This window comes from Eutrema salsugineum, unplaced genomic scaffold (assembly GCF_000478725.1).
Source record: "Eutrema salsugineum unplaced genomic scaffold, Eutsalg1_0 scaffold_8, whole genome shotgun sequence".
Lineage (NCBI taxonomy): Eukaryota > Viridiplantae > Streptophyta > Magnoliopsida > Brassicales > Brassicaceae > Eutrema > Eutrema salsugineum.
In genome coordinates this window covers 4,024,326-4,038,870 of record NW_006256414.1, presented here as the reverse complement: position 1 = coordinate 4,038,870, position 14,545 = coordinate 4,024,326, and positions in this window count along the sequence as shown.

Sequence of the window (14,545 nt, the reverse complement as noted above, 5' to 3'; positions counted from 1 at the left end):
CTGGGATCGGTAAAAAGAAGAAGAAGAAGAAGAAGTCGGTTCCCAAGGTTAGCCAACTTGAGGATATTCCTTCGAGTAGCTCAGAGGAAACGTTGGATAAAATGCGTAGGTCGTGTAGGTTGCCGGAGGGGTTGGTACTAGAAGTTCCCGCGCAACACGATCGGCCATGGAATGCGCCACAAGGGTGGATTTGCTTGTATGAGGCGTATTTCACTCAGTGTCGGTTGTGGGCTCTTCTTCCCAGGCTTCTGATAGAGTACTGTGATGCTCATGGGATCGCCATTTCTCAGCTGACCCCCGCTTGAATCCGCAACATGGTGACGGCTCTCGTTTTGGGAGCCGAGGTGGGAGTTGATGTCGATCTACGATTCTTCGAGGAGATGATGAAGATCAGTAGAAATACAAGTGCTCCTGGAACATTCTACGTCGGCGCAAAGAGGGGCAATTCGTTGATCGTTCCCGTTAGTAAGACGAATGACTGGGAGCAACGTTATTTCTATGAAGGTTCAGCGGGATGTGCCAAAGGCACCAGAGAGAGCGGATCCCACAAAATCCTCTGGATCAGTTGGGGGAAAGAAGAAGAAAAAGGACGAGGTCGGTCCTCTGCCAAAAGCCCTCTGGCGACCAAAGCTGCCAGAGGCAAAAAGAAGAGGTCGGCCGAGGAGGTGAACTTGCCAACGGCTTCCGAAGCTTCCAAGAAAGCTTCGTGACTCGGACGATCAAGTGGACAACGAGATCTTCAAAGATTTGGCCCCCAATACCATGATGGTATAGATCGCTTTATTCATTTCCGTCTTTCTATCTATGGTTGGTGGTATTACTGTTTTTCTTTTTTAGTTCATCGGTTTCTGCAATCGTCTGCGGGGTAGACTTCATCAGAAGTTGAGGTTGGCTACTCGATCCGTCGATGAGGTCAGCAAAGAGCGTGATGACGCTCTGAAGAAACTGGCCAAAGAGAAGAAAAAGACGGAGAGGCTTGAGAAGAGCGTCATCGATATGACCGAGAGGTTGAGGGTCATCGAGACGGAGATGGCCGAGGTCGTTGCTGAGAAGGCCGTCTTGGAAGGTAAGGTCGAGGGAGAGGCGCGAAGGCTCGAGAGCTCGGTTGCTGAGGCTACTTGGCTCGAGAGGAAAAGGACGTGAGAGGAGCTGAACGCTCTGTACGCCGCGAGGTTCAAGCGGTTCCAGCGACATCTGGAGGATCAGCAAGCTGTCGAAGATTTTCGGCTGGAATACAATCAAGCCAAGGGGACGGTCGATTGTCTCGCCGTTCTAGACGCCGAGGAGGATGAATCGGTTAAAGCTGGCATGATAGCCGAATTGAAGTCGTCGGTGGAAAGGTATGAGCGGCAGCTCGATTCCATGACCATTACCGATCTCGAGGATGGCGATTTGCGTGTGGTGCCGCTTCCTATAAACTCTCAGGTCGGTGATGAGACGCAGGCTCCTTTCGATGCTCAAGTCGGAGAAGAGATGCAGGCTGATAATAGCGATGAGACTCGCGAGAGCTCACGGGAGTGTCCATCGACGCCAGGTGCTGGTCTGGATCTGGGTCTGAGCTCGGATGAACAGGGTCGCGAGAATGTTTCTTCTCCGCCGATCGTTGAGTAGCCTACCTCAGTCGTTGTTGTTTTTTTCACTCGTCTTTCTCTTGTTTTGTTACCTATACTTTTAATCGTTGTCCAGACTTTATGTAATGACGCTTTGCTTTTGATAACCTGGAATTTTTATCTTTGGTCGGAGATTTTCATTATTTATATTTCGTTCAAGGCTTTGATTGGTTTAACATTGAGTGCAAGACTTGAGTTCGGCTTATCTCGTTAATTTGCGAGACTGGGCTCGGCTTAATAAATCTATTAGGTGCGAGATAGGCTCGGCGGACCTGTTAGTTTCCTAGATCGGTTATGAATAAGCGAGGATGTGCTCGGCGCCTTTACTCAGCCGGTCTAAGATTAATATGCGGGACTGGCCCCGGCTTGCATTCTCTGTTTGGCAAGGGTTTTTCCCTTGCCTTGTAGAGATGCGTCAATGATTAATAGATCGTACATCTAGCTAGGATGTCGATTGCATAAAGCTGAATGGAAGAAAGAGTTTGATAAATAAAATTTTATTTATAGCTGCACCTCGGTAAAGGTTGCCTACGTACCCTCTAAGTGGGGATCAAGCTTGATCGTAGTTCACATGTTATATATAACAAGGATAAGTATAGCTTGGTGAGCGTCCTTTTTTTTTTTAAGTAAACCGTAGGTCGGCTAATAGTAATAACGCTTTATTTTCATCGAGTTCCATGATCGGGGCAGTGGATCTCCAGTCATTGTTGCCAGCTCGTACACTCCCGCTTTGACCACTTTCGTGACTGGATATGGACCTTCCCAGTTTGTACCGAGCTTCCTGGCGTTTGGCTCTTCCGTCCCGTCGAATACCTTTCGAAGTACTAGGTCGCCTTCTTCAAGGAATCTTCCTTTAACCTTTCGGTTATAGTATCAAGCAGCCTGTTGTTGGTAATTTTGAATTCGGAGGAGAGCTTGGTCTCGATCCTCTTCTAACAGGTCGAGATTGTCCTCGATCTTCTTATTGTTGAGCTCGGGTCTGCAAGTCATCATAGTTCGGCGTACGCTTGGTATGCCTACCTCGGCGGGTGCGAGGGCTTCTACTCCATGTGATAGAGAGAACGGAGTTCTTTGGGTGGATCTGCGCGGGGTCGTTCGGTGTGACCATATGACTCCATCCAGCTCGTCGGTCCAGAGTCCTTTTTTTGCCTCTAGTCGTTTTTTCAATCCGTTGAGAATTGTTTTATTGGTTGCCTTGGCTTGGCCGTTACCTTGCGGGTATCGTGGTGTAGATTTGCTTAGGCGGATTTTCCATTTTGCACAGAATCCTTCGAAGATATTGGATACGAATTGCGAGCTATTGTCGGTAACGATCTCATATGGTAGGCCGTGTCGGCAGATAATGTTTTTCCAAACAAATTTCTGTAAGTCGGTCGCGTGTATCTTGGCGTAGGTTTCCGCCTCTACCCACTTGGTGAAATAATCAGTGACGATCAGCATGAATCGTTTTTGTCTTGAGCGTGCCAGAGGGCCGACGATATCCATCGCCCACCTCATGAATGGGTAAGGTGCTGCGGTTGTTGATAGTAAATCGGTTGGTACATGAATCATCGGCGCATGTCGCTGGCATTGTTCGCATTTCTTCACAAATTTGTCACAATCGGCTAGCATGGTCGGCCAAAATGACCTTGGTTCTTCACTTTGAAAGCTAGGGCACGACCTCATATATGATTTCCGCTTGCTCCGCCGTATGTTTCTCTCATGACATCGGTGGTTTCATCACCGTGTAGACAGTTGAGCAGTGCGCCTGAAGAGCTCCATTGGTATAGGTTTCCATGCGATTGAATGTACTTCGCGCTTCTGGCTTTCAAATGCCTCGCTGCCCATTGATCAGGGGGGATATCACCGTCGTTGATATACAGTAGTATCTCGATTCTCCAGTCGGCTGTAGGTGGTTCTTCCTCGGCTGGCTCGTCTTCCACTTCGAGTGGTTCTGCTTCTTCGTCGTGATGCTCGTTTATGAGATAAATGCCTTTGGGAAGGTTGATGCTCGGCGTGTCGATACTTTCGACGGGTATGATCCTGCGGTGGTTTGGTTCGGTGGTTGAAGCAAGAGCTGCAAGTGCGTCGGCTGAAGTGTTATCACTGCGTGGTATTTTGGTCAGTTTGAATTCGTCGAATTTCTCAACGAGTTTCTTGACAACTTGTAGGTATGCATCCATACAGTCGTCTCTTGCATCGTAATTGCCGCTAAATTGATTGGCGACGAGCTGTGAGTCACAAAACGCTTCAATTCTTTTCACACCAATCTTGCTGGCTAAGCGGAGCCCAGCTATCAGTGCTTCGTACTCGGCCTCGTTGTTGGAGGCGGGGAATGCAAGGCGGAAGGATTGCTCGAGGATCTCATGGGTCGGTGATTCCAGTCGAATCTCGACTCTTGCCCCACATCTTGTTGATGATCCGTCGACATAGAGAAGCCATGGCTTTTGATCTTGTAGGTCATTTGTGATGAATTATTGGGGAAGTTCGATGAGGAAGTCCACCAAGACTTGTGATTTTGCGCTCGTGCGGTTACGATATTCGATGTCGTACTCGGTCAGCTCCACCGCCCATTTGGTCATTCTTACCGATTGGGAAGGGCTGTGTAAGATCGTTCTCAACGGTTGATTGGTCGGGACAACTATCGAGTGGGATTGGAAGTTAGGTCGGAGCTTCCTTGCCACGGTGACGACTGTCAGTGCTAACTTTTCTAATGATGGGTACCTGATTTCCGCATCATCCAATGTCTTGCTGACGTAGAAGATTGGTTTTGTTCACCTCGGTCCTCCCTGACCAGGACACCATTCACCACAGAGGGGGAGATTGCGATGCATAGATAGAGCGTTTCTCCTACTTCGGGCTTCGCCAAGATCGGCGGTGTGGATAGATACTCTTTTAACTGGGTGAACGCTTCCTCACACTTCTCGTCCCAGTCAAAATGTTTGCTTAAAAAGGTAGGCATCGGTCAGTCGACCTTGAGATGAAACGATTAAGTGCGGCGATTCTGCCTGTAAGTCGCTGAACCTCGCGTGTGTTCTTCGGAGATGGTAAGTCGGTGATTGCAGTAATCTGTTTTGGATTAGCCTTGATCCCTCGTTTGGTAATGATGTAGCCGAGGAATTCCCCTGAGGTTACACCAAAGGTGCATTTGGCGGGATTGAGTTTCATCTTATATTGGTTGAGGATCGTGAAGCATGCTTGTAAATGGCCGATGTGATCTCCGGCTGTCAGGGATTTCACAAGCATGTCGTCTATGTAGACCTCCATTGTCTTTCCAAGCTGGTCAGCAAACATGCGGTTGACTAGGCGTTGGTAGATCGCCCCCTGTGTTTTTCAGTCCGAACGGCATAACAGTAGGTTCCCCTATCAGTGATGAACGAGGTTTTTTCGCGGTCGTCGGGATTCATGAGGATCTGGTTGTATCCAGAAAAGGCATCCATAAAGGATAATAGCTCGTTTCCCGCGGTTGCCTCTACCAGACGATCGATGTGGGGTAGCGGAAAGCTATCTTTCGGGCATGCTTTGTTGAGGTCGGTGAAATCGACGCAGATTCTCCATTTTCCGCTCTTTTTCTTAACGACGACCGGGTTGGCCAACCATTCTGGGTATTTTACTTCAGTGACAGATCCGGCCGCGGATAGACGCTGGACCTCATCGTTAACGGCCTTGGCTTTCTCATGACCGAGTTTTTGCCTCTTCTACTTTATCGGTTTGAAGGTTGGATCGGCTCGTGACAAGCTATGGTCGAATCAATGCCTGGCATGTCCTCAACCGACCACGCGAAAGTTGATACGTTTTGCCGAAGTAGACGTACCAGCTCGATCTTTATTTCCTCTTTAAGATCAGCCCCGATGCCGACACAGCGAGTCGGATCGGTTTCATCGATGTTGACTTGGATGGTAAGCTCTCGCTTGGGCTGATTCTGCGGGGGAAGCTCGACCTGGGGCCGAGGTACAACGGTTAAGCATGTTTTTGTCGTCGCGCGTAACTTATGCTCGGTGGCGAAACATAACCTAGACATTTCTTGGTTTCCTCGGATCGTTTTGACTCCGTTCGGCGTTGGAAACTTTAGACACTGATGGTACGTCGATGGCACGACTTTCATAGAGTGGATCCATGGAGTTCCTAATATGACGTTGTAGATCGCCGGACGATTGACGACTATGAACTTCACTAGCTTTGTTATTCTTCAAACGTAGACCGGCAGCCGGATCGTACTTATTGACATGGTCAAGTCACCGTCGAATCCCGTTAGGGGGTTTGATGGACGTTTTGATTGTGTGATCGGCCAGTGCCATTTTTTCCAACGTTTCTTTGAAGATCAGATCGAACGAACTTCCGGTATCGATGAGTGTGCGGGATATTTTGCAGTCGCCCACACGAAGTTCGAGCACGAGAGGGTCGTTATGCGGTGCGGTGATCTCGGCGTCGTCTTCGGTGAATGTGATCATTTCGTCAACCTTCAGCTGTTTCGAGATTCTGGCGGCCTGTCTCTGTGCTATCATAACTTGTCTACCGTACTTCTTGATCGAACGTATGGAGTCGTTACAGGATATTAGACCGCTCATGATCATAAAGACCCTCTTTCGCGGCTCGGTAGGCGATCTTTCTCGCTCTAGCGCCGGCTGTTCGTTGATCGGTTGTGCTGCAGGGGGAGGTGCAGGCAATGGTAAATTTTCACCGGCTGGACACGGGTTAGCGTTAAAATTCCCGCCGGATTGCGGCCTCTGCTCGGTATTAGAATTTCCGCTGGGTCGTTGATTAGGGGGTTTATTGGTTCCCCCGATCTCTCCTTTTTGATATTGGGCCAACAGATACTCTTGAAGTAGCCTGCATTGAGCGGTTGGATGACCGTACCTATTGTTAAAATCGCAGAATGGAGTTTGACCTCGGTTATTCTCATTGCGGGCCAATTTGTTTGACAGTTGGGGTTGACCGGCGTTGACGTTGAAGGATGTGCCCCGTTTGTTCTGAATCGTTGGCGTTGAAATTTTTGTCGAAATGCTGACGCGGCTTATAGCTATCGTCTCTTAGATTTGGCTTGATTACATTCGGCTTTGGGACCGGCTCCTTTCTCACGACTTCCTTCTTTTCTTCCTCGTCTTCTATGTACATGATCGCTCGATGCAATGCGTCCTCCAAAGTTTGAGATTTGTCGAATTTCAGGCTATCTCGAATTTCAGGATATGATCGTAAAATCTCAGAACAGGATCGAAGATATTCGTTTAAATAAAGTGATAGATCGGTAACGGAGATAACGACGGTTCGATAACTGAATGATAATAGGTCGGTATGCTTCTAATGACGGATCGGCGCACTGACGATGATAGATCGGTGATTTGGTTTGAGAAAGATCAGTAGATCGATGAGGATAGTTCGGTTTTCAGGTTGAGATAGATCGATGATCAGTTTACAAATACGTATAACGATAGATCGCTCTTGTATTGATTTCTCTCTCTCCAAAAGTTACGGGATCCCTTTTTTTTACATTGTGAAGCATTATTTATAGTAAATACGAGAAAGGTAAAATAGATAAAACGGTAATAAGCGCAGGCAGCTTATGTACGGTCGGTCAAGCAGATCAGACCGACCGCCTACTTTGTAGTCGCGCTGGCCTGACCGTCTGAGCAGGGCTAAACTCAGTTGGGCTTTGTCTTCTGTTTGAGCCTACGTAATGTGATGGACCGAGTCTTGAAATGGGTCTGTGGGAGGGTTGTGCTCAACCCACCACCAACTGTGATTTGATTATATAGCTGGAAAGATCCAAATCATTACAAAGAACGATCTTACCCACACACATGCCCGCATAAACGTCTCAGAATGTTTCTTGCGTCACAAGCCTTAAGTATTCAAGTATTTTTTTTCCCCATTTAATTTATATGAAATAATCACAGATTCACAGCACACATGATGGTAGAACAGAGATACAACACAAGTGGGATTCCAATATCAGGTTCGATGAAAATTTTCTGTCCTTTGTTTTCATACTAACTTTAATATTCAATATGATACCAATTTGGATCAAAATATTATGCATGCCAATATATGGTGTAGTGCGACCACCTATCATAGCAAATATATTGTACGGCAGAATCATTGACCTTTTTTACGAACTGATTACCAGTGCGTGTTGTGTGAAACTCTCCTTGACTAACTTTCAGAAGGTTCTTAAATCTTAATCATCCTCTAGTGAAGGTTTCGTTGTTCTACCATGTATAAGTCACAAATGTAGAACAAAAGAGTACTAATTATACATCATCCGCTAGATCAGTGAGCTAATTGTTTCAATTTCTAACATTTTTATATTGTAATCTATTATATAATAGGAGAGTTTCCTCTCCATCTAGGATGTCCACATCAACAAACTCTCAAATTTTAACATTAAAGCATATTTAAATTAAGCATTTAATACATATATATTTATATTTATTATTTGTATATTTAGTACACATTAAATAAAATGAAACAAATTTAAGTATAAATAAAAATATAAGTGGTAGTTAGATATGTATACTTAAAGAAAAATATAATACTAATTGGATTAAAATATATATATTATTAAAAATGATATATTATTTAAACTGAAAAAGTTAGAAAAAATGACGATAGTTAAAAAAAAGATAAAAAATGATGAAAAAATAAAAAAAAATAAGAGGAAGAAGAAAAATCAAAATATATAAAAAAAGACGCAGATGAATACGAAACAATATCAGAATAAGAAGATGAAGAAAAACTGAAAGAAAAAAAAAAGAAGAAGAGAAAATAAAAGTCAAGAACCAGAGAAAAATGAAAAAAAAATAAGAGAATGAAGAACACGAAGCTAATGAAAAGAAATTTTAGAAAATACGAAGACAAAGATGTTAAAGATAAAGAAAGAGAATAAAAGATAAAACTAAAAAATTATGAGAATATGAAGATGAAGAAGGAGTATAAAAATTCAAAAAAAAAGACAAATATGATGAATTAGTTGTTTAACAATTTGTAATAATAGCTGATTAAAAATAAAAGAGTGGCAGAGAGTATAAATTGAGAAAAAGTAATAATTTAAATAATTATAATCACACAATAGTAACAGATAAAATATAAAAATACACGAAATAAAAGTTAATAACATAATTAAGAAAAATATACTATTATATAGATGTACCAATAAGGATAACTAACATATCACAGGTATTGTTAACACAATGCAAACTTAAAAATAAGACTATTAAACTAAGAAAAAAATTATCAACAAATCATTTCTTAAGAAATAACATATAAAACATATAGTAACATGAATATAAACTAAAATCCGCACGAAGCGAGGTCTCAACCCTAGTGTATATTAATTAGTTTGTTCACTAAATCTTATACAAGGGTTTAGCGTTGTTTCGTTTTGGTTAGTATCATCTTTTTAAGTATTTATGTGTTTGAATTCCTATTATAATTTTATTAAAGAATGTAAAATCAATTTAACCAAAAACATGTTTTTATAGAATGCAACTTAGTTAGAGTTTTTTAGAAGAGATGTTTAAAAGTGTTGGTTAAGAATTTTTTGAAAATATTATATTTTATATATCACCGAGTGTACATTGTAAAAAAAATTTCCGGTTTCTAAGTTATTTTTAATCCAAGTGTACATTTCTTCAAAAAGAATAATTCATTTAAAATTTGTTAAAAAAAGCTTTGAATAATTAACTTACTTGGTCAAAGTACCTTTATCTTCAAATTATCCTTTATAATTTTTTCTTACTTGACCTAAACACAATGCATCTATTTTGTGTGGTTTCTGAATCTTTATTTTATATATAAATTCATTTCTAATAGATACAATACCTCCAATCTTGTTAAAAATAAAAATAAATTCTCGCTGATATATTGAACTAAACCGTAAACTAGTAAAAAAAAATGATAAATAATCATTCTAATATTTGAAAATAAAAAATTAGTAATGGACCTAACTCACAATATTAATTTCTCGATTGTGGGCCATATCCGTGGATGTCCAGTCCCACAAACTTCACGTTTCAGATGTCCAGTCCTGAGCGTGAGAGGGGTGTGTTAGATGATTTGTCCCACATCGATGATATAAGAGATTTGTGGATAATATATAAGTGTGTGGCAATCGTCCACTCACGAGCTAGCTTTTGGGTGTGAGTTAGGCCCATTACTACTAATATGGTATCAAAGCCTAAGGTTCTAATTTCTCGATTATAGGCCACACTCATGGATGTCCAGTCCCACAAACTTCACGCTTCAGATGTCCAATCTTGAGCGTGATCTGAAGCATAAGGGGGGGGGTGTGTTAGATGATTTCTCTCACATTGATGATATATGAGATTTGTGGTTAGTATATAAGTGTGTGACAATCTTCCACTCATGAGCTAGCTTTTGGGTGTGAGTTAGGTCCATTACTAATACAGATCTTTTGCAACAAGTCTCTCAGATCGGTTTGACTTTTTTTCCATTTCTGGTATTGTGGCTCCAATTAATGTTCTAATATCCTTAACCCATCCCCTATATTTAAAGAGATGATATCTAAAAATATTTTGACAAGAGAAAAAATTCTAATAGAAACAAATAACATATTTTTTTTTAAGTCTGATTGCATGGGATAAAAATGTGTATGCGGAAAGTATATAGTTTCAAAGCATAGTAACGGTCCAATAAAAAAAAATTCAGAAAGCAGATAAGTGTTAGAAACATAAGCGTGTACATATTAATAATCTTATTTAACATGTAAAAAAAATCTTATTTAAAATCAATCTTTTTACAATAGAAATTAATTGAAGCAATTCTTAAATAAGATACTCCCTCTGTTACATACATATTATAAATATTTTAAAGATTTTTTTAAAAATTAAGGTGTTTTCATATTTCTATACAAGTGTTATATTTATTGAATACTATGTGACCAATTAGTCTTTTTTTATAATTACCTGAATTATTTTATATTTATATTTCAGATAATACTTTTAATGAAAAATAATTTTATATCGTCTTCACTGTTTTAGCTAAAATAACTTATTATGAAACAAAGGGACACTAAAATAAAATTGATATTTTTTTATAAAGTATCGGAAAATATGTTTCACTTATATATATAATATGAGGTCATTAGGTGAACGATTTTCATAGTTTTAAGATATTAGTAGCATCAAATAATGGAACTTTTCACCCAAACGCCACTCAGCTGGTTGTATCTCATCTAGCATTCGCATATGACATTATGGTTATCGTTTATCGAAACAACTTCTATTGGTTTAAATTTTTATTCGAAAAAAGTAATTTTAGGTTATGAACTTTATTTTACTGAAAAGAACGATTTCAGCCCACCCAGTCAAACATTGTCCCAAATTTTTCTTATGGGTTTTAGCCCCATACATCAAGGAAAATAATAGAGTCGATACAACTTATTAGTAGAAGTTATTATCACTTTGGTTTTGTCTCTTCCTATCTCTCAATTCATTGTACCGTCTCCTAGTTTTCCTCTTTTGCTTGACTTGTCTTTTTGGGAGTGTTATTGGAGAATTGATTTATAAAATTTATTAGAGTTTAAGATTTTATAGTTATTGGTTTGTAGATTTTTACATTCTTACTATATTCTACTGTTATTCATTTACAGATTATTAAAATCAGTTGTTATTAATATGATGATTTTTATAATCTAATTAAAATCCACTATTATTCAAAAAGTTTGCATATTAATGATTCTATGATTCTGTTATAATCTAGTGTTATTGGCGTAATGATTCTTTACAAGTTAATTCATAAATCATGGTTCTCAACATATATACTATGGGGGTGTTATTGGAGAATTGATTTATAAAGATTTTTACAGTTTAAGATTCTATAGTTATTGGTTTGTGGATTTTTACATTCTTAATAGACTCCTCTGTTATTCATTTAGAGATTATAAAAATCAGTTGTTATTGATATGATGATTTTTATAATCTAATCAAAATCCATTGTTATTCAAAAAGTCTGCATTTTAATGATTCTATGATTATGTTATAATCTAGTGTTATTGGCATAATGATTTTTTATAATTTAATTCATAAATCATGATTCTCAAAATACTACCTATATCCTTTGGATTCTCAAAATCTGTCATATTAAAAAATTATTAATAGATTGCTTAAATTCATAGAACTCTCTCTAAATTTTACAAATCCAACAAAACTCTTAAAAATTTGATAAATCTCATGATTTTTAAAATCAACTAAAATCTTCATAAATCTAACTACAAAATCAACTAAAATTTTGTATATCCTTTGGATTCTCAAAATCTATCATATTAAAAATATTTTCTAAATTTTTTAAATCCATAAAACTCTCTTTAAGTTTTACAAATCCAATAAAACTTTTAAAAATTGGACAAATCTCATGATTTCTTTTAAATCAGCTAAAATTTTTAGAAATCCAACTCCCAATAAAACCCCTTTTGCTTTTATTAATAAAATCAATCAGGGGAGAATTAGTTTTATAATGCTAATTGAATTAGAATTTGTCCCCTTAATGTTTTCTAAATAAAATTTTTCCGGTTAATATTTAATTTAAATTTAATCCAATTATACCCTTTAATTACGAATTAATAAATAAATTAATTTTAAAAATGTTTTATTAATAAAAAAAGAAAAAACAAGTAGAAAAGACTTTCTACCAAGCGTAAAAAAAAAGAAGAAACCCGATATTCCATCTTCTTCACCGTGTGTCTCCATCTTCTCCAGTAAGAGGCACCTGCAAACTGTAAGTAAAACTGATCTGCTCAAAGTTTAATCCCTAAGCTACTCTGCAAGAGCACAGATGTGCAGTTGTAGTATGTAGGGGTCGAACCACAGAGACAAGAGATCACTCAATAAACCTTATAGAGATTGAATTACGCTAAGCAGAAATATTGTAAATAAATAGCAATGCAACAGAATTAGACTAAGCAGCAATAAAAACGGTTTGTAAGATTCAGATGAATGGAGATTAGGCTTAGGGAGTTTCTCAGGAAATCAATGCATGCAGAACAATCGATAAATCAGGGTTCAGGTTTAAGCACGGTTCTTGAACTCGAATCACAGAATTATAATTAACCAACTTCCGTTGTGAGAATTATCTAAGTTAAAATCCTAGAATTCCAAATTCCTTTGCAAACCCTAAAGATTTAAACCAGCTTTAATGCTCAAGTTCGATATGTTCACAAAGTATCTAAACCAAATTCCTTTGCGAATAGCTACTTTGCTCACCCTAGGTTCTTTCCAGTTATTCAATTACACTTCCGTGTCAATTAAGCAACTTAAGATCTAAGTGCTAGGTGGCCAGTCCAGAATTAGCTTTAAGAACAACCTATGGTGAAGAACTAAATAGATTATGAACCCTAACTAACCAATCAATCTAACATCCAATGAAATCCTTTATGAGAACTCTAAACCTAACAAGCAAACTACTCAGACATGGAGATTGAAGCAATAAGCATCAATGAATAGATTGCAGAAAACAGTAAATAGATAAATAAACAGGGGTTCGAAATCTTCTCTCTCTCCGGAACAGAGTTTCAGACTTGTCTCCCCAAAAACTCTCAAAAACAAAAACTCTCTCTAAGAAAATCTAAGGTTCGATATATGGTGGCTAAAAACCCTATTTATAACTTAAAAATACGTTTTGGGCTTCCTTGTAATTATTGGAGACTTTTGGGCCCAACTCCTTCTTCAAATAGGAGACAAAATCGCCTTTTCCTTATTTCTGCAACAAGTGTCGCGCGTCACTCTCCATGGTGTCGAGCGTCACTAAAGCACAAAATCCATACTTGACAAATTTGATTCTGATTAAGCTCCAAAGTGCTCCAAAGTCTCCAGTTAAGCTCCAAACGTACCTATGACCTGAAAAGACTCCAAAAGACTCGAAAGACACTAAAAAGACTCTATAAATAAGACTTATACCATGGTTAAAAACCATAAAAACCATGATATATCAACTCCCCCAGACTTAGCATTTGCTTGCCCTCAAGCAAACATAACACCAAACAAGAGAAAGAAGTTTGAAAACACAGAGACTCAACCTTTCATTGGAACATCGCTTTTGACTGATCACCCTGCAACTCAACTACTGCTTCATCATTCCAAATCAAACCACCATGTACTTCTCCGTAGACATTCACAGCTTTCCAGATTAAGTCCAAAATTCCACAACATGGTCCATAAACCCTCATCGCTGGATCTCACTGATGATTCCAATACCCAGAACCTTCTAGATTCTTTCCCGTACTATACTCAAGCAAATCAGCCATACAAACTTTGGTACTTTTCTCTCCCCCAGACTTATTCTTTTCGCACACTCATCATCATTTTTTATGGCATATACTCGATAAGGGTAAAGCTGCGAGTACTGATGGTGTTTGCCACCAAGTCTCCAAGTTGTCCCCTTACCTTGTATCAAAGGTTTTCAGCGAATAGTGGGGTCATGGGAAACATTCCTACCCCTCACTTCCTTCCTTTGTGTGATCATTCCAACTTAGAAGTGAAATAATGGGATCATTGGAAACATTCCTAGCCCTTCACTCCTAAGCGAAAATCATCTCAATCTTTTTGCCCTTTTTCTTTCTTTTTTTCTTTTTCTCAGCTCGTCACAAGGGGAGAAACACCAATATTAAATTTCACACAGGCTTTCATTGATCAAGTACGAACGAGGAATCAAGCTCTAAGGCATTAGTCACATCAGCGAGTTAAAAGTGAAGTTCAGTACTTAGCTCAGGTTAGTGGATTCTGTTGGAAACATGGACGCCTCTAGTCAACTGGTCAGCCTTTGGATTTTTCATTAGTCGGATCTAGACTGAATCTGCGGCAGTGGTCACTTAGGTGAAAGGTCAGCACAATAATTTCAAGAAAAGCATCATGATCTCCAACAGGTTTTGACTCAAAAACGTTTTGACACAACTGACTCTTAAGAAAAACAAACACAATGTCAGCAACTACCTCCCCCAGACTGAA